At 37.4% G+C, this 18,148-nt stretch overlaps 1 long non-coding RNA gene across 1 annotated transcript in view; it reads right to left on the bottom strand.

Moving 5' to 3' along the window:
• The window catches only part of LOC136836925 (uncharacterized), a 274,975-nt gene extending 259,012 nt beyond the window's left edge, over nucleotides 1-15,963 (bottom strand). Inside the window, exon 1 of the long non-coding RNA XR_010852504.1 lies at nucleotides 12,601-15,963. This is a non-coding gene — a long non-coding RNA (uncharacterized lncRNA). The remainder of the gene's footprint in view (nucleotides 1-12,600) is intronic.
• Nucleotides 15,964-18,148: the final 2,185 nt, after the last annotated feature.

Here is an 18,148-nt window from a genome sequence, read left to right as displayed (position 1 = left end):
TATTAAAAATTTATAAAAAATATAGCATAAAAAGGGTTTTTTGACCATCAGGATATATATGCAAAATTAAATGTAAAAGGATAAAGAAAAATATTTACAAAATAGTGATGACTTTTAAATCTCGGCAGGAAACTTTTTTTTTCCACGCACAGAAATTCGTGACACGTATATGTTGAACCACTGTCGGTCTCAGGCATACTTTCATAGAAAGCTCTCTTCCACGACATGAAGCTGACATTGTAAATCCCTTTATCCCGTGATATATAAATGTGTTAATTCAACTCGCAATGAAATGACAGAATAAACTTTATCCATGCCTCGGTTGGTAATACTGTGTGCTTGTAACTCTGTGCACATTAGACGCGAGTTCAAACCACTTGAGGGAACCGAGTCGGCAAAACCAATGTTAAACATTATAGCAACAAGTGACAGTTTTCATTTTGATGATGATGATGATGATAAAAGTGAGGAATGGAGCCTTTTGAAGAAAACATTCTTTGCGAATTGTGAAAGAGTACCTCTTAAGTTATCATGGTAGTTTCAACTGCATTTCTGAAACCTCTTGAGACCGAAATGAAGATCGAATATCCGTTTCATGTCTCTCATAATGTCCAGATAAGGCAGCAGGCAATTAACCGAATCGTGATGAATTAGAAAAGCCTCAATCTCTTTCGTTCCCTGACATTGCTTTTTTTTTTTTACATTAGGATTCTTTAGGTCACATCTAGGTCAGACACATGGCTCTTTAAGGGGCCGTCTGAAAGAAATTGTGCGAAGCTAAACTTTTATTCAATGTCAATTTCAGATCCGTTGTAAAATATTTTAGGGTTCTCTAATAGTTACTTACGGATAAATACGAAAAGTTCAATGTTTCCTTTCTGGATTCTTTCTAATTTCGGTTCCCACTGAGTATCCTTCTACTTACAATAATATTAAATAAAAAATGCGCCAAAGTGTCTTCGGCGCAATCGAGTTTTCTGTACAGCCGCTCAGCGTATAATCAAGGCCACCGAAAACAGATCTATCTTTCGGTGGTCTCGGTATAATGTTGTATGAGCCGCGGCTCATGAATCTTTAACCATTGCCCTGTGGTGGCCTATCCTATATCGTTGGCAGAAGCACGATTATGGCTAACTTTAACCTTAAATAAAATAAAAACTACTTAGGCTAGAGGGCTGCAATTTGGTATGTTTGATTATTGGAAGGTGGATGATCAACATAGCAATTTGCAGCCCTGTAGCCTCAGTAGTTTTTAAGATCTGAGGGCGGACAGAGAAAGTGCGGACAGAAATAAGTGCGGACGGACAGACAAAGCCGGCACTGTAGTTTTCTTTTGCAAAAAACTAAAACGACTATAAAGAAATGGAACACTAAGAATCAGAGGCAATTGTCAATTCTGTCCAGAGAATATACTGCGTTTTTTCTTGTATCATTAGAGAGAGAGAGAGAGAGAGAGAGAGAGAGAGAGAGAGAGAGAGAGAGAGAGAGAGAGAGAAACCATAACACGTATTCACTGGAATCCAGTCCAGTAATCCATGCTTCTCGAACTGCACGTATGAATTCCAAGTCAGTAATTCAAAAGATACAGACATAACAAATTTGGAAAAGGGATTAGCGAGCATTTCATTTTTCGGACGTGCAATAAAATATGTATCCCGCGATAACCGAATGAGCTTTGCATTGAGGGCAACAATGGTCCCAATTAACGAAAGCGGCCTTCACACCTGGGCAAACAGATACACACACACACCGTTCGCTGTCACCCTCTTGTTCCTCCCGACACCTGCTCCATTCGCATCGGTTCTGGAATTAATATTTTTGTAGCATTGGAGTCCATGCAGTCTAGTTCTCTCATCCCCACAACTCCAATCCCCCTCCCTCCTCCTGACACTCCAGCAACGGCCCCCCTCCCACCCAGCCTCACACTCACTGTCCCTCTCGCAAAACTTTTTTTTTTTTTTTTTTTTTAAATCTAATGAGCTTGCTAAAGCAAGTTCAATAGTTTGTGAAATGCTAATCATTAATGAATAATGTTAGGACGGACGCTCGTATGATTTTAATATTTAATATTCATATTTTTTTTTCTAAATGATTAAATCGTGTGTATCGCGATGAAGTATTAGGAATAAATAGGATTATGGATTATTACTAATGACATACCTACTACGTATTAAAACTACACAGGATGCAAAACGGGTCTGCGAGATATTGCGCATATGCAATAGTTAGCAGGTTTTGCAAGGAAGTTTTTTTTATAATGAGGTATTCTGTTTGTAGTATAATTCTTCCATTCATTAATCCTTACTCCATCTAGTGTTAATTCATCCCTTGTGTATAAATTGCCCTTATTAGTTCTGTCCTTTTCTATTTATCTTCAGTCCCATCTAAAATCAATCAAGCTTAGTAAATCTTCTGGCGTTTAGCTGATTAAAACTGCATCATCTGCATATTGCATTTCAGTGAAGTTTCTATTGTTATCCTAGATCATTATCAAATTTATGAAAAGGGCAACGGAGAGGCGGGGGGGTTTGGGGGGTATGCGAGGGTGTTAAAAACTTTACCCTGTAACTTAAAGAGTTTGTCTACGTTACTTGACACGACGCCATCAAAATTAACTATGCACCTGGCTTGTTGACAGGAAATGAGTTTTACCAGCGCAAACACATCATCAGAAAGGAAAAGGACCCCTAATGCTCATAACAGCATAAAAAACTGAAAGTAAGCGTTAAGAACAACACTAAATATTTCAGCTGGTTATCATGAATAAGTAGAACATTTTTACCAGTGAAAAATAATTTTTTTTATAAATGGAGGATATTTAACAGGAAAAAGAATAATAAAAATGAACCATCATAAGCAAAAACATCCCTAGGCAATGAAAAAAAAAGCTTTGTAATAACAAGTGTATTTTAAAACAGAAAAAATTATTTGTGGCACTGCCTGAACATCTTAATAGCCGACATGAAAAAGGAAGACTGACAAGCACACAAACATTCTCAGGCTTAAAAAGGAAGACAAATACCCTCCTAAGACAAAAACGAAACGTCACACAACAATAACAATGTGAAAATATGCATCCTCTGAAACGAAAGAAAGCTCTTTCAGAGCAGGACATCGTCAGATGCGAAAAAGAAACCCTATGAGCACTAAAACTCTTCAGACATGGAAAAGGGCGAGTTATAAACACAAAAGCACCCTCAGACATGAAAAAAAAAACAGCAAGCTAAGCACAATAGCAACCTCAAAATTGAAAAGGAAGCATATTAAGCACAATAACAACCTGAGAATTGAAAAGAAAGCATTGTAGTCATGAGTAAACCTAAAATATATCAAGGGAATATTATATGCACCAGAGCTCAATAAAAAAATAGTATTATTAACACGATGATAACCACAGAAATGAGACAGAAGTTACTGACAGTACAAGAACAATTTAAAAATTAAAAGGAAACGTTTTAAGTTCAAGAACGATATCTGAAACTGAACAAAAATTAGGCGTTATGAGCGCAGGACTAACCTCAGAAATGAAAAAGAAGCATAACGAGCAACTGATTAACTTAAAATTGACGAGGAAGTGCAGTAAGCATTAAAATAATTTCATTAATTAAAAGGAAGCATTCTATGCATTAAAGCGTCAGAGAAAAAAATGAAGCGATACAAGCGGTTGAAGGGAAAGGAGAATATTCCCAGAAAAAAAAAATTATCACAAAAATGAAAAAGCAGCATTTGAAGGAATATTATAACCTCAGAAAATAAAGCGAAGTTTTATAAATGCACAAATAACCTCAAATACAAGTACGAAAAAACCTCTGAGATGAAATGGGAGTGTTATAACAAAAAACATCCGTAAAAGCGACAAACTGTCTTTATCACTGTAAAAATACAGGAATTAAAAGGAAGCATTTTCAGCACAGGGTTAAAAAATGTTTTCTAAGACCTTAAACTACCCCAATAATTAAAATGCAGGCCATTAGCATTACAGTAAACTCAGAAATGAAAACGCATCGATATCAACGGTAACAAAATTTAAGATATTTCGAAGGAAACGTCACAGACAAGAATAGCCTAAAATATACACGGAAGTGTTACGAGAACTTGAACAGCACGAGACATGATAAAGAAGCATAAAAAGTACAAGAACGTCCTAAAAAAGAAGCGTTTTAACCACAGAAGTCATCTCAAAAATGAAAAAGAAGGGCAACAAGCTCAAGAATATCCCCAAATGTTTTCAGAATTGGATCTGAATTTAACACATTCTAAAACTGAAAAGGAAGCATTATAATAATAAGAAATGAAATCATTTGGGAGTTATCAGCCACAAAACAGTCAACAAAAAATGAAGTGAAAAGTGTTGCAAATCTACGAACAGTCAAAAAGGACAAGGAAGCACTATAGGCCAAAGCACCGCCTCAGAAACAGTACGGAAGCATCATAAGCGATAACTACCGTCAAAACTGAAAAGGCAGAATTGTCAAGACAAGAACAACCTCAAATAAGAAAATGAATTTCATTCATCACAACAGCAATCTCAGAATGAGAAAACCTAATTACCACGAAATCAACCGTAGAAAAGAACTGGAGGTGTTAGGTAAAAATAAAAAAACTTAGGAAGTGAAAAGGGAAGTGTTATGAATGGTAAAACAACATCAAAAACAAAAAGGAAGAGGGAGAACAACCTCAAAGATAAACAGGAACGTTGTGGAACTAAAACCAACCTCAGGGATGAAAACAAAGCGTTATACGTAGCCTATGACCGGAACATCAGGAACGAAAAAGGTCTTGTTATAAGCATAAACAATTAAAAAATGCGCCGAAGTTTCTTCGGCTCCATCGAGTTTTCTGTACAGCGTATAATCAAGGTCATCGAAAATACATCTATCTTTCGGTGGTCTCGGTGGCCTGCCCTATATCCTTGCCAGAAGCACGATTATGGTTAACTTTAACCATAAATAAAATAAAAACTACTAAAGCTAGAGGGTTGCAATTTGGTATGTTTGATGACTGGAGGGTGGATGATTAACATACCAGTTTGCAGCCCTCTAGCTAGAGTAGCTTTTAAGATCTGAGGGCGGACAGCAAAAGTGCGGACAGAAAAAAGTGCGGACTGACAGACAAAGCCGGCACAATAGTTTTCTTTTCAGAAAACCAAAACTTGGAAAATAATAAGGAATCTTTACAAGCCATGGAATAACCACACAAATAAGAACCTTACAGCAACAAGAACATTCTCAAAAACCACCAGTAAATGTTGTAAGCACTAGAACAACCTGCCCTATATCGTTGCCAGAAGCACGATTATGGCTAACTTTAACCATAAATAAAATAAAAACTACTAAAGCTAGAGGGTTGCAATTTGGTATGTTTGATGACTGGAGGGTGGATGATCAACATACCAGTTTGCAGCCCTCTAGCCCCAGTAGTTTTTAAGATCTGAGGGCGGACAGCAAAAGTGCGGACAGAAAAAAGTGCGGACTGACAGACAAAGCCGGCACAATAGTTTTCTTTTCAGAAAACCAAAACTTGGAAAATAATAAGGAATCTTTACAAGCCATGGAATAACCACACAAATAAGAACCTTACAGCAACAAGAACATTCTCAAAACCACCAGTAAATGTTGTAAGCACTAGAACAACCTGCCCTATATCGTTGCCAGAAGCACGATTATGGCTAACTTTAACCATAAATAAAATAAAAACTACTAAAGCTAGAGGGTTGCAATTTGGTATGTTTGATGACTGGAGGGTGGATGATCAACATACCAGTTTGCAGCCCTCTAGCCCCAGTAGTTTTTAAGATCTGAGGGCGGACAGCAAAAGTGCGGACAGAAAAAAGTGCGGACTGACAGACAAAGCCGGCACAATGGTTTTCTTTTCAGAAAACCAAAACTATAATAAGGAATCTTTACAAGCCATGGAATAACCACACAAATAAGAACCTTACAGCAACAAGAACATTCTCAAAAACCACCAGTAAATGTTGTAAGCACCAGAACAACCTCAGAAACACGAAGGAATCAGCAACTTGCGTCAGACGACAGCGACAGAACCGACAAGAAGGACAAACATACGCAACCCATAAAATGGAAAGGCGTGAGGAGACAAACAAACGCATCCATCGCCCAATTGCTCTAGCGCACAAAAGCACATCAGGAGAGTGGATATAAGCAGCGCATAACACAGCCACCAGCTACGCAAGACCATCCTCACACATGAAAAGGAAGCGTTATAAACGCGGCTACAATGTGCATAAAGAAACGCATAATGATTTTCCGGCACTTATAAGGATGTATTGTACGAACGCGCTCGGGAGAACGATGGTAGAAAAGGAGTTTTTTCTTTTCTCCCTCTTTTTTTTTTTACAACACGTTCTTATGAAGGGCTAAAGGGAGAGAGAAAGGAAAGAGCAAAGAGAATGAAAGAGAAGCTGAATAAGAGAGAGAGAGAGAGAGAGAGAGAGAGAGAGAATGTTTATTTTGCTTATGCGCAAGAAGGATACTGCATGAGCGTTAATATGATAAATGTTCATGATTATTAATGTGTGAATATAAATAAAATCTGAGAGAGAGAGAGAGAGAGAGAGAGAGAGAGAGAGAGAGAGAGAGAGAGAGAGAGAGAGAGAGAATGTTTATTTTGTATATGCATAAGAAAGATACTGCATGAGCGTTAATATGATTACTGTTCATGATTATTAATGTGTGAATACAAATAAAATCTGAGAGAGAGAGAGAGAGAGAGAGAGAGAGAGAGAGAGAGAGAGAGAGAGAGAGAGAGAGAGAGAATGTTTATTTCGTATATGCGTAAGAGGGATACTGCATGAGCGTTAACATGATAAAAGTTCATGATTATTAATGTGTGAATACTAATAAAATCTGAGAGAGAGAGAGAGAGAGAGAGAGAGAGAGAGAGAGAGAGAGAGAGAGAGAGAGAGAGAGGAGAGAGGGGGACCTGGTTTCATCCGGAACATTGCATGCACACGAGTTAATGTAGTTACCGTTCTATGCATTGCTTGCAAATACATAGGGTACATTACAGAGAGAGAGAGAGAGAGAGAGAGAGAGAGAGAGAGAGAGAGAGAGAGAGAGAGAGAGAGAGGGGCGGGGGCCGGGGTTAGAGGGAACAGGAGCAGACAGATGAAAATTTAAATGACTTGATCAATTGTTGCGTTGACCTTTCACTACGCTCCTTCAAATGAGTACTTTTGTGTGATATCATCCAATATATTTTTATTGAAAAATAAGAGTAGCTAATATCCTTTGAATGAAAAGTTTTTGACACTGCTTCAAATACAACTTGAAATATTTAAAAAAAAACCAACACTTTCATTCTTAGTGTTTGGTTTTATCGGTAGGTCAAGTAAAACTCCCTAGCAGTCTGCGATTAATGAGTCTTATAAAAAAGATTAAGCGGGTTTTTTGCAGCATGCCTTCGGTCCCTAGCTACAACCCCCTTTCGTTCCTTTTACTGTACCTCCTTTCATATTCTCTTTCTTCCATCTTACTTTCCACCCTCTAACAATTGATTCATAGTGCAACTGCGAGGTTTTCCTCCTGTTACACCTTTCATACCTTCTTACTGTCAATTTCCGTCTCAGTGCTCAATGACCTCATAGGTCTCGGTGGTTGGCCTTTGGCCTAAATTCTATATTCAGTTCAATATATAAGGGTTTTTGGCTCTCTGCTTCAGAAACACTTTAAAATTATAAATATTTTTTATAATAAAATCAACTCTTGTTTCGTTTAAAGTTTTGTTTTATCGGTCGGTAGGTCAAGTAAAACCTTCCAAGCAGTCTGCGGTTACTGGGTGATCTTTACAATAAAGATGATAAAGTTTCCACTACTCTTCACAATTTCTGACAGCTAACTATGTGTACAGCTGAGTAATTATTGCTTTAATTTCTTTCGTTAACTTACATTCTCTATTCCCCAGTACAAATTCTCTGAGGCAGGTCATTTTATCTTCACAATTTCTGGCAGCTTACCATGTGTACGGTTGAATAATTATACATTTACTTTCTTCCGTTAACTTGTATTATCTATTCCCTAGTGCAGTTTCCCTGAGGCAGGTCACTTTATCCACAAAGAATGCTATTCTGCAATGAACAATCCCTGTAAACAAGCCATTACAGAGTATCCTGGTTCCGTCTACGCAACTTTTCTCAGGTCGTGGCTTCTATCAAGAGGGTCATCAAAGGTCATGTTCCTATTTTATTTACCTTCACTTTCAAAACGTTGAATGGGTATTTACCTATATGTACGTTCCCTCTATGGACCTCTGAAAGGGAGTAGGAGCCTACTCTTCGAGACCCTATTTGTTTGAAGGGCTTCCGTTTTAGACCTTGTGTACTGACGCGCTCTTTTCAAACGGGCTGTTAGTTTATGGCTATTTGGCATCTTTACCGGGTTTTATAAAGTCTTCACTTTTAAATATTAAGGCATTTTAAATTCCTTATGCTAATAACATATCTGCTCTCCATCTTGTTTTTCAGTTTTCTGTAAAAGAAAACTATTGTGCCGGCTTTGTCTGTCCGTCCGCACTGTATTCTGTCCGCATTTTTTCTGTCCGCCCTCAGATCTTAAAAACTACTGAGGCTAGAGGGCTGGAAATTGCTATGTTGATCACCCACCCTTCAATCATTAAACGTACCAAATTGCAGCCCTCTAGCCTCAGTATTTTTATTTTATTTAAGGTTAAAGTTAGTCATAATCGTGCTACTGGCAACGATATAGGATAAGCCACCACCGGGTCGTGGTTAAAGTTTCATGGGCCGCGGCTCATACAGGATTATAACGAGACCACCGAAATATAGATCTTTTTTCAGTGGCCTTGATTATACGCTGTAGCGGCTGCACAGAAAACTCGATTCTTCGGCTAATTGTTTACTTGCTTGTATCACTGTTACTTTATTATTAATTCTTTATTTATACTCGTAGTTTTGCCTCATTTTAGTCCAATAATATCCTGTTAGAGTACTTACTGCTGTGGTGCTTTTTTATGGCATTTAGAGATATGCTACCTTTTTATAACACCATATTATCTGTTGATAATTCTTACATCGTTTAAAAATGTAAAATTTACGATAATCAGGATTTCTATGGCTATCTCTTGGAATATTTTCCAATTCATGAAACGTAAAGTGAAAACTGGCTTGATAAAGGTTCTACTTTTGAAATACGATGAAACCACTTCTCTATTTAGAATCATTTTTTCTCCATAGCAAATGGAAAAATTGTTCACAAATGTCAACCCTACCCTTTCCTTGACGCTTGACTTTTACTTTCAGTCCTGTCAAAGGTTGACTAAATTTGACGTCTGTGAATATTTTCTGTTCGCAAAGGCATCCAAGGTGCTCGTCGAGTTTCCCGTTTCCCGTCTTCGTTTAAATATCTTATAGGAGTGGAATATAACATTTAGGCCAGAGGCTAAGCGCTGGAACCTATGAGGCCATTCAGCACGGAAAGGGATACTAAGAGTAAAAAATGTTTAAAGGTGTGCCAAGAGGAAAACCTAGCCGTTGCACTATGAAACAATTGTTAGGAAAGAGAATATAAATGGAGGTAGAGTAAAAGGAATGAAAGGGGCCGAAGGGACTCTGCAAAGAACCTTATGTAATGCCTACAGTGCACCACGCGGGATGCACTGACGACACTACCTCCCAACGGGGGGAGCTGAATGAAGAAAACTTTCAATTAAGCTCAGTAACAGTGCCAAAGCTCTATATGAAGAGAAAGTAGAAAAAAAGAAAGGTATGTTGACGGACATATATTATTCTTAACATGCATTTCTCGCTAAAACAGGCTGCGCTATTTTACTTTTTCCATATCCTTCTCCCACTCTCATTTCTACCCAAGAGCAGAAAATTTCTTGAGCACCTATCCCGCACAGAATCCCGACCCTGTAAATGCTATGACAACCTGCCGTCAACAATATGACGAAACTATGTTACGGTTGATGATGTATAGGTACAGTCGCCGCAAAAAGCTGCGGAAGAAACAAAACGATTTGCAAACAACTATAGCAACTTGAGCGTATGAAGAATTCTTAACAACTGCAAAAGACGATATAAATTTAAGCGAAGATGGTTGAAATTTAAGCAACAACAATAATAATAATAATAATAATAATAATAATAATAATAATAATAATAATAATAATAATAATAATAATACGCAATTATATATTAAACAATATTACTATGGAAAAATATAAAAGCAAAGACTTTCGAACACCTGAACGGTTTACCTCATCAGTGTTTACGTTAAAATAAAATGCAAGAGGGTAGTTCGCTTATGAAGAGTTTTAAAAGTGGGGGGGTGGGGACGGCGAGAAGATAACTACCCATCACGGAAGTACTGATTCGAGTGTGCATAGGCAGTTGCAATATCGCAAGTCAGAAGATCAAGGAGGTTGTCATCTTCGCCGCCCCCACTTTTAAAATTCTTCACACGCAGACTACCCTCTCGCATAATCGCATTTTATTTGGACGTAAACACTGATGACGAACACCCGAAAGTCTTTGCTTTTATATTTTTACATAGTAATATAGTTTACTATACAATTGTGGATTTTTATTACACATTGTTTTTCACGAGATTTTGAACTTCTTAGCAATAATAATAATAATAATAATAATAATAATAATAATAATAATAATAATAATAATAATAATAATAAAACTTTATTTCAGCATAAGCCATATACATTAAGAACACATAAATGAAAGTGTAAACGGGTGGCGTAGATATTTGATAGGAAGAGGTACAATTATTAATACTATAATCAGCAGGAATGTGATTCAAGTAGAAACAGCAAGAACTGCGAAAATAATTAGTCAATAAACGGGACTGCAAGAATGGGATGGGATATAGAGTTTGGGCCAAAGGCCAAGCACTGGGACCTATAAGGTCATTCAACGCTGGAAAGGAAATTGAGAGTAGGTAGGTGTGAAAGGTGTAACAGGAGGAAAGCCTCGCAGCTGCACTATGAAATAATTGTTAGGAGTGGGTGGACAGCAAGATGGAAGGAAAATAATAAAAATGGAGGTACAGTAAAAGGAATGATAGGGGGTTGCAGCTAGGGGCCGAAGGGACGCTGCAAACAACCTTTAGTAGTGCCTACAGTGCACCCCGGGAGGTGCACTGACGGCACTAACCCCCTACGGGAAGGGAGTGAGAGCCAAAAGCACAAATAACACGTTAACACAGATGTTAGTTTCAACTGTGGATCAAGAACAAATTTTTCACGCAGCTGAAATATTTTGTTGTGATTTTTTTTCATATAATAAAATGCAACAAATCAGCCTAGGCTACTGTATCACTCGAGAAACAGGCTATGCTGCATTTTGTTGTAACTGAATAATCGTGATTGAAGTAACTGATTTTCAATTTGCGATACAACTGTTATTTATGATGCTATGATTTAAATGTTAAAAAATCATATGAAGGCAATGCCGAGTATATAATGGTTATCTAACAATTTTCAAAAAGTTAACATTTTCGATATATTTGCAAAATATAAGTGGGTATGTAATCTTTTGCCACAGTTCCCCAATTTATGCCCTAAATTGTGTTTATCATGTTTTTATGGCATAAAATCCCTATGATACTGTTTATTGTTACCTTATGTAGTTTTACAATATTTTATAACATTAACAAACAAAAAGATTCACACCAAACGACCCCAGTATTTTTTGTCTTTGTCAAGAAAACTTTCTGAATTTTCCAAAAATATTGTCACGCATAGTTAATAAACCGCAATAAATGGCGATGATAATGGTGATTAATGCAAAAAAAAAAAAAAATAAATAAAAAAAATCTGAAAGATTGTCACATACGGTCAAGAGTCCCTTAATAATAGCACTCTCTTTAACCCTATCAATAATGGTTAATGATGAAGATGATCGTGATGAATGCAAAAAAAAAAAAAAAATAATTCTAAAAGACTGTCACATACATTTAAGAGTCCCTTAATAACACTCTCTTTAACCCTATGAATAATGGTTAATGGTGATGATGGTGATGAATGCAAAAAAAATAAAAAATTATAAGGTTGTCACATACAGTTAAAGAGTCCCTTAATAATAACTCTCTTTAACCCTATGAATAATGGTTAATGATGAAGATGATGGTGATGAATGCAAAAAAAAAAAATCCCCAAAATTAATTGTCCCACACAGTTAACAAACATTAATAGACCTGGGGCCCGTTAATAATAACCACTTAAGCCCCGTGAATAAGGGTTAATGAAGATAATGGTGATTAACGCAAAAAAATTCCCAAAAATTGTCACACAAACAGTTAACAAATATTAATACGGTAAATATGGAGTTCGTTAATAATGATTCTACTAAACTAGTGAATAGTGATTACCGACGAAGATAAAGGTGATTAATGCAAAAAAATTTCCCAGGTATTAAATATCACACACAGTTACCAAACGTCAATAAATATGGAGTATATATGTTATTAATAATTCAAACAAACCTGTAAATAGTAATTAATAATGAAGACAACTGTGATTAATGCATGAAAAACAATCATAACTGGATTAAAAGGCATGAAAAAAATGGAAAACGGCCCCCCAAAATAACACTACCGTACTCACCAAAATCTGAGAACTTCCTATCTTGTTTATTTTCGCAGAGCTGTTAGTTGCATTAATCTACAGGCAGGCAGGGGTCATTAAAAAGGATTTAGGAGGCAGGCAATGCTGAACAGACTCCGCCACCAAGTGACAGTACGACGAGTTCATGGCAAGATTCGCTGTGAGTCTATGGCGATACAGACCCCGTTATCGTGAAAATTTGGCAGACTTCATGGTAATGAAAGCCACAGGTATCCTTTTCATTCTGTGTCTTTTGTTCTTGTTCAAGGTTAGAGACATCAGTTCCAGCCCGCCTACCATCGACTAGTGCTTTAAAACATCCCTCATCGATATTATCCTGGCGAATGAAAATCTGATATTTCAACTTCATAACGGAAACATCAGGCTGGCTGGCTTCCATCTAATCAAGGTATTTTTCGTACAATTCCCTGATCCAAGGCGAGACTCCAAACATTGTCCGTTAGGGATGTGTTTAGGGTGTAGTACCTGGAACAAACTAGTATAAGTCGTATGTGTTCAAGACGACCTGTTGTTTTCCTGGAGTTGGGGTTCATGCCCCTCAGGTCATTTATTGTTATTCCTACCTCAAACAACTTTTCCACAGCGCAACTTGGGTCCTCATAGCGGTTATCGCATGAATGGAAAAGACAGTAGGGTTGCAGATCGTTATTCCCTTTTCCTTGAAGGCACAGAGTAGCCCTGTGCACAATTATTCTTTCTCTCTTCGGCCTTAGATCGCTTCCTCTTGGTAGTTTCCCCTGCGAATATTTCTTTGGAGGTATGTTGTCTGGTAGACGTAGTACCCTTGGTGATCTCATCTATGTGCCAAAGCGCTGAGAATTAAGGAAACACGCGGAACAGGTGTAAGCCTAACTACAGTCAGTTCCATTTCGTCTATCAACACACCGGTGAGGATGTGGCACATGAGCATGGGTAGCACGTGATTGGCTGACAACGTTTCCGATATCGTTGGCTAATTGTGATAAATATTAAACTATCTCTTCAATAACATACTTGAATGTTTACATATACAAAGAACCCTTGCCCCATATATAAATTATATACATGCCGATTTGTATCGATAATATACCAACACAAGTGTACGAAAGACGAGCCCAGATCGAAAACATGAACGATAAGCTTTCAATAATTATGACATCTCATTTTCACAGCCCATGCTACAATTAGACCTATGCCTACAAACTGTTCAAAACAAGATTTTTTCTTGTCATTCAAACTTTATTTTATGCACAGTTTCATTGCATGCATAAAAAAATAACATTGTTAAGATACCAAAGTATTATCTATGTAAGCAAACTGAAAAATAACCCACCAATGAAGGTAGGCCTATGTAACTGACTCGTATACTATATTACTCAAAATTACTGTTTTTATTGTAAACTTTATTTATGCATTCTATCTAGTATTGTTACAATGCCTAACAATGACAAAAAATATGAATGTCTAGGCTAGCCTTTCATGAAATTTGTCATAGCGATGAGGCGAACTCAATGGGATTTCAAACTTTAGTCCAAAGTGCCCAGTCACAGAGCTACTTTAAAGATTTGTAATTTGTATAGTAAAGAAAACATTGTATAAATATGAAAAGTACATATTCTGTGAAGACAACCATAATACCATAGCCAGCATGCCATGTATCAACTGAAATTTCCCGCCATCCACCAATGCCGTAGAGGCTGTTCCATTCACCTCCCCAAGGCCCCTGACAGTTCGTGGACAACAATGTTCTAGGCTATTTCAAATATTAACCAACTCCTGGAATTTACATTCAAGAAATTTTTGAGATGCATCTTATTGGCAGACGTTTTTTTTTTTTTTTTTTTTAGCCACAATGAGATCAAAAATAATTATTTAAAGCCCGTCGTTCGTTTGCGTTTGATCTGAGCAGACCGTTAAAACTCGCCATTCGTATGCTTGTTATATTATCGATATAAACTGACATGTTTATGGTTTAAAAAAGAAGGTGTGGGGGTTCGTTTTATATATAAGCATTCAGATGTATTACTGAAGCAATAGTTTACATCTTTATCACAGTAAGGCCACGAGATCAGAAACACATCAACCTAAAACCCACGTTGCTGAGTGGACAGATGAGCAGAATTAGAACATAATGAATGCAGATCTGAGACCCCTCACTTTGCAAGCGTGAGCTTGATCCGTGAATTAAGTTCTAAATTCTAAAATCATATTTTCCAGGAATAAAAACTTGTCAAGATTACACCTTCCCTCAATCATTTAAAATCTTTTCACTGATTCCAAAAACAAACAATTCGTTAGTATTCTATAAGATAAGTCTTGGAAATATAAATGTCAAAATTTATATATCATCTCTCAGATTAAACCCTTGCCTACCTCGTTGCCGTGTGAAATTCCTTACCATAAAAATTATATTGGAAAGGATTATAAATCTGAGTTTCAGAACATAGAAAACGCAACATAAGTTCAAAAATTTATCCTAAAATGAATATGCATTAAGTAACACGTCAAACTTGGTGAATATTATGTACATGATCACTGAGACCAAAAATATATCAAAATAAGGCCTACAACCTATAAATCACTACTCCTGTGCGGAGTTGCGGCAACCGTCTCATCCCCCACCTCGGTAAAACACTTGCTCTTACAGTTGCAATGGGGAACGACCTTCTTGGGGGAATAGTTTTCTGTGTAGGCTACCCGGCTTCTTAACATAAATTTGGCAGGACAGGCCACGGTTCTTATGCCATTTAGCAACATTAGCAGCCTATGTCTCTGGCCTACTAATCCCTTTTTCTTCCCTTTCCCTGCTGTACCGGATGTTCAGCCTCTTCAACAGAAGGTTCCACAAGTCGGGAACCACCGCTGGTGGTGGCGCAAGCACGGATTTCAAAACTGATGGGGGTGGCACACATGCCTACAAGTACGGGGCTGCTCGTTGCACAAGGGGGTGGATCATCGCATTCTGAATCACTATCACAGGTATAGGGATGTATCATAATCGTCACAGCCCTATAGGCCTAATGAGATTTTTTCACACTAGGCCTACTAACCTTCCCCTTAGTATCATTACTTTTCTCTATAACATCAACTACCATGAAACTGGCTTGGTCAATAACAACTATATCAATAAGCTCTCTTACCGGAATAGGATCAAAATCATTACAGTCAACATCGTTTGTCTGAGAGCACGAAACTTTGACTAGGCTAAAGGAACCATCGTCACAGCTATTTTCCATCTCGCTTTTTTCACACTATCCGGGGACACTCGGCCACATCGAACACTCCCATAAAATCTACGTTGTCTATACTCATTATAGCGGTAATATGATCACTCGACGATTAATAATACCGATAAAGTTGTTTACTAGTGGAACCGTAACGCGTGACAATAACAAAAACACTGTCACTTTATTGCCTGAGAGCAGCCAACCGACGCTCAAATTTAGTTTGGTAATAGGCAACCCTTATAACGGCCCTCCAGAAACATGATGCGTAGATTAGCAACCCTGCTACACGGCGCATAATTTTATATTCTCGAAGACACAGTCACTATAATGTGTCAAAATACACATATGTGAGAAGTTTCTCGCGTTAGGCGAAAAACTATACGCATTCAAAGCAATTTTTGACCACAATGGAGGCGGAGCATAGGCCTATCATATTTTTTATGCCACATTTTTCTCGAATGTTCGAGGAGGTGATTCCTGTCTTAACGTGAATTTCGTGATAAGTGGGCAATAACATGTTTCTCGAGTTACAGACTCAAATGTGTGCTAAAAAGACTTTAAATTGGGCAGGCCAGATTATGGGAATGTAACATATTTTAGTAGAGAAGCTCAGATTCATGCTAGGAGTCTAGAACCTGAGAGAGGTTCATTGATATCCACAAAGATCAAGAGTCAGGACAGGACAACAAAGAATGGAAACATGTCACATCATAATTAGACATCATAATTAGACATGTGTTGTCCACACAAGAACTTCACACTCCGCCATTCGATCTTTGCATAAATCCAAACAGCAACGCTCTCCCAGTCGTTCCGGATGTTACCGCAGTAACAGGCTCGTTTGAGAGATATGTCTGTTCATATATTACACACACACACACACACACACACACACACACACATATATATATATATATATCTGTGTGTGTATAGTATATTGCATACATATTTATGCACATGAGGATATATATATATATATATATATATATACATATATATATATATATATATATATATATATATATATATATATATATATATATATATATATATATATATATATACGTGTGTGTGTGTGTGTGTGTGTGTAATCGTATGTGCTATAAAGGTAAATTAGTTTATGTGATTACTTGCAGGGAAATGTTATGCGAGAAATTTAATTTTATTGAAAATAGGCAAGAGTAAATGATATACTCTTCATAATCTAACGTGGACATCAAGATTTATTCTAGCGGTAAAAGTAACAGCAAATTTCAAGAGCTCAGTTAAATTTCTTCTTTCCAGACCTTAATGCAGAACTATAAAAATTCAGAATATTCCAGAACATTAGATCTTGAAAGGTTTCTACTTTGTTTTTATTTAAAAGTGTATTACGCTAAAAAATAAATTAATAAGCAAGAATCCTACATTCAAGAATTTTGTTTTACGAGGACAAGATTAATGAAGCACTCACTATGGATCAAGACTAAATAATGGAAAATTTTCTTAGACTTGAATCAGGTCATATTATGAAGAGGATTTGTACAAAAAACCAATTAATCACACAGAAAACTCTTCTTAACCAGACGCGTGGCACTTCTTGAGATGGATAGCATAAAGGATTACGAGAGAGAGAGAGAGAGAGAGAGAGAGAGAGAGAGAGAGAGAGAGAGAGAGAGAGAGAGAGAGAGATTGAGAGAGAGAATACAATTGGAACTGGAACTGTAATACAAAATTTTGGCCAAAGGCCAAACGCTGGGGCCTATGACGTCATTCAGCGCTGAAAATAATGTCGAAACAATTGTTGGGAGAGCTTGGAAAGTAAGATGGAAGAAAGACAGTATGAAGAGAGGTATTGTAAAACAGGAATGAAAGCGGTTGCAGCTAATGGCTGAAGGGATGCTGCAAAGAACCTTAAGTAATGCCTACAGTGCACCGCATGAGGTGCCCTGACAGAAATACCTCCCGTCCCTTACGGAGAAAGAGAGAGAGAGAGAGAGAGAGAGAGAGAGAGAGAGAGAGAGAGAGATAGAGAGATATGCCACACTACCTTTAATAACTGAAGGTTGCTTTCGGATGCATTGTCTTTGGCACGAATTCGAAGATCGCCAATAAAGATGCACTGTGTCAGCCAAGTTCATTCAGTGTTTCTGTAAGCATCGAGCTGGTCTGGTGACTCACTGGCCCTAGCAAAGAAGAGTCGTTGAAGCCTCCCACTCATTTGGGATGCTCGGTGATCTCTCAGTGAAGGTCCTTCGTTTTTGCTTTTGGCAGAATCTGACACAAAGCCAGCTCTCCAGTTAAGAGCATGATGTCTTCTATCTTTAAAAGAATTCCTAATC

This window comes from Macrobrachium rosenbergii, chromosome 57, assembly GCF_040412425.1.
Source record: "Macrobrachium rosenbergii isolate ZJJX-2024 chromosome 57, ASM4041242v1, whole genome shotgun sequence".
In the NCBI taxonomy this organism is placed as follows: Eukaryota; Metazoa; Arthropoda; class Malacostraca; order Decapoda; family Palaemonidae; genus Macrobrachium; species Macrobrachium rosenbergii.
Note: the sequence above shows the minus strand (reverse complement) of the source record. Positions and strands in the feature narration are given on the sequence as shown.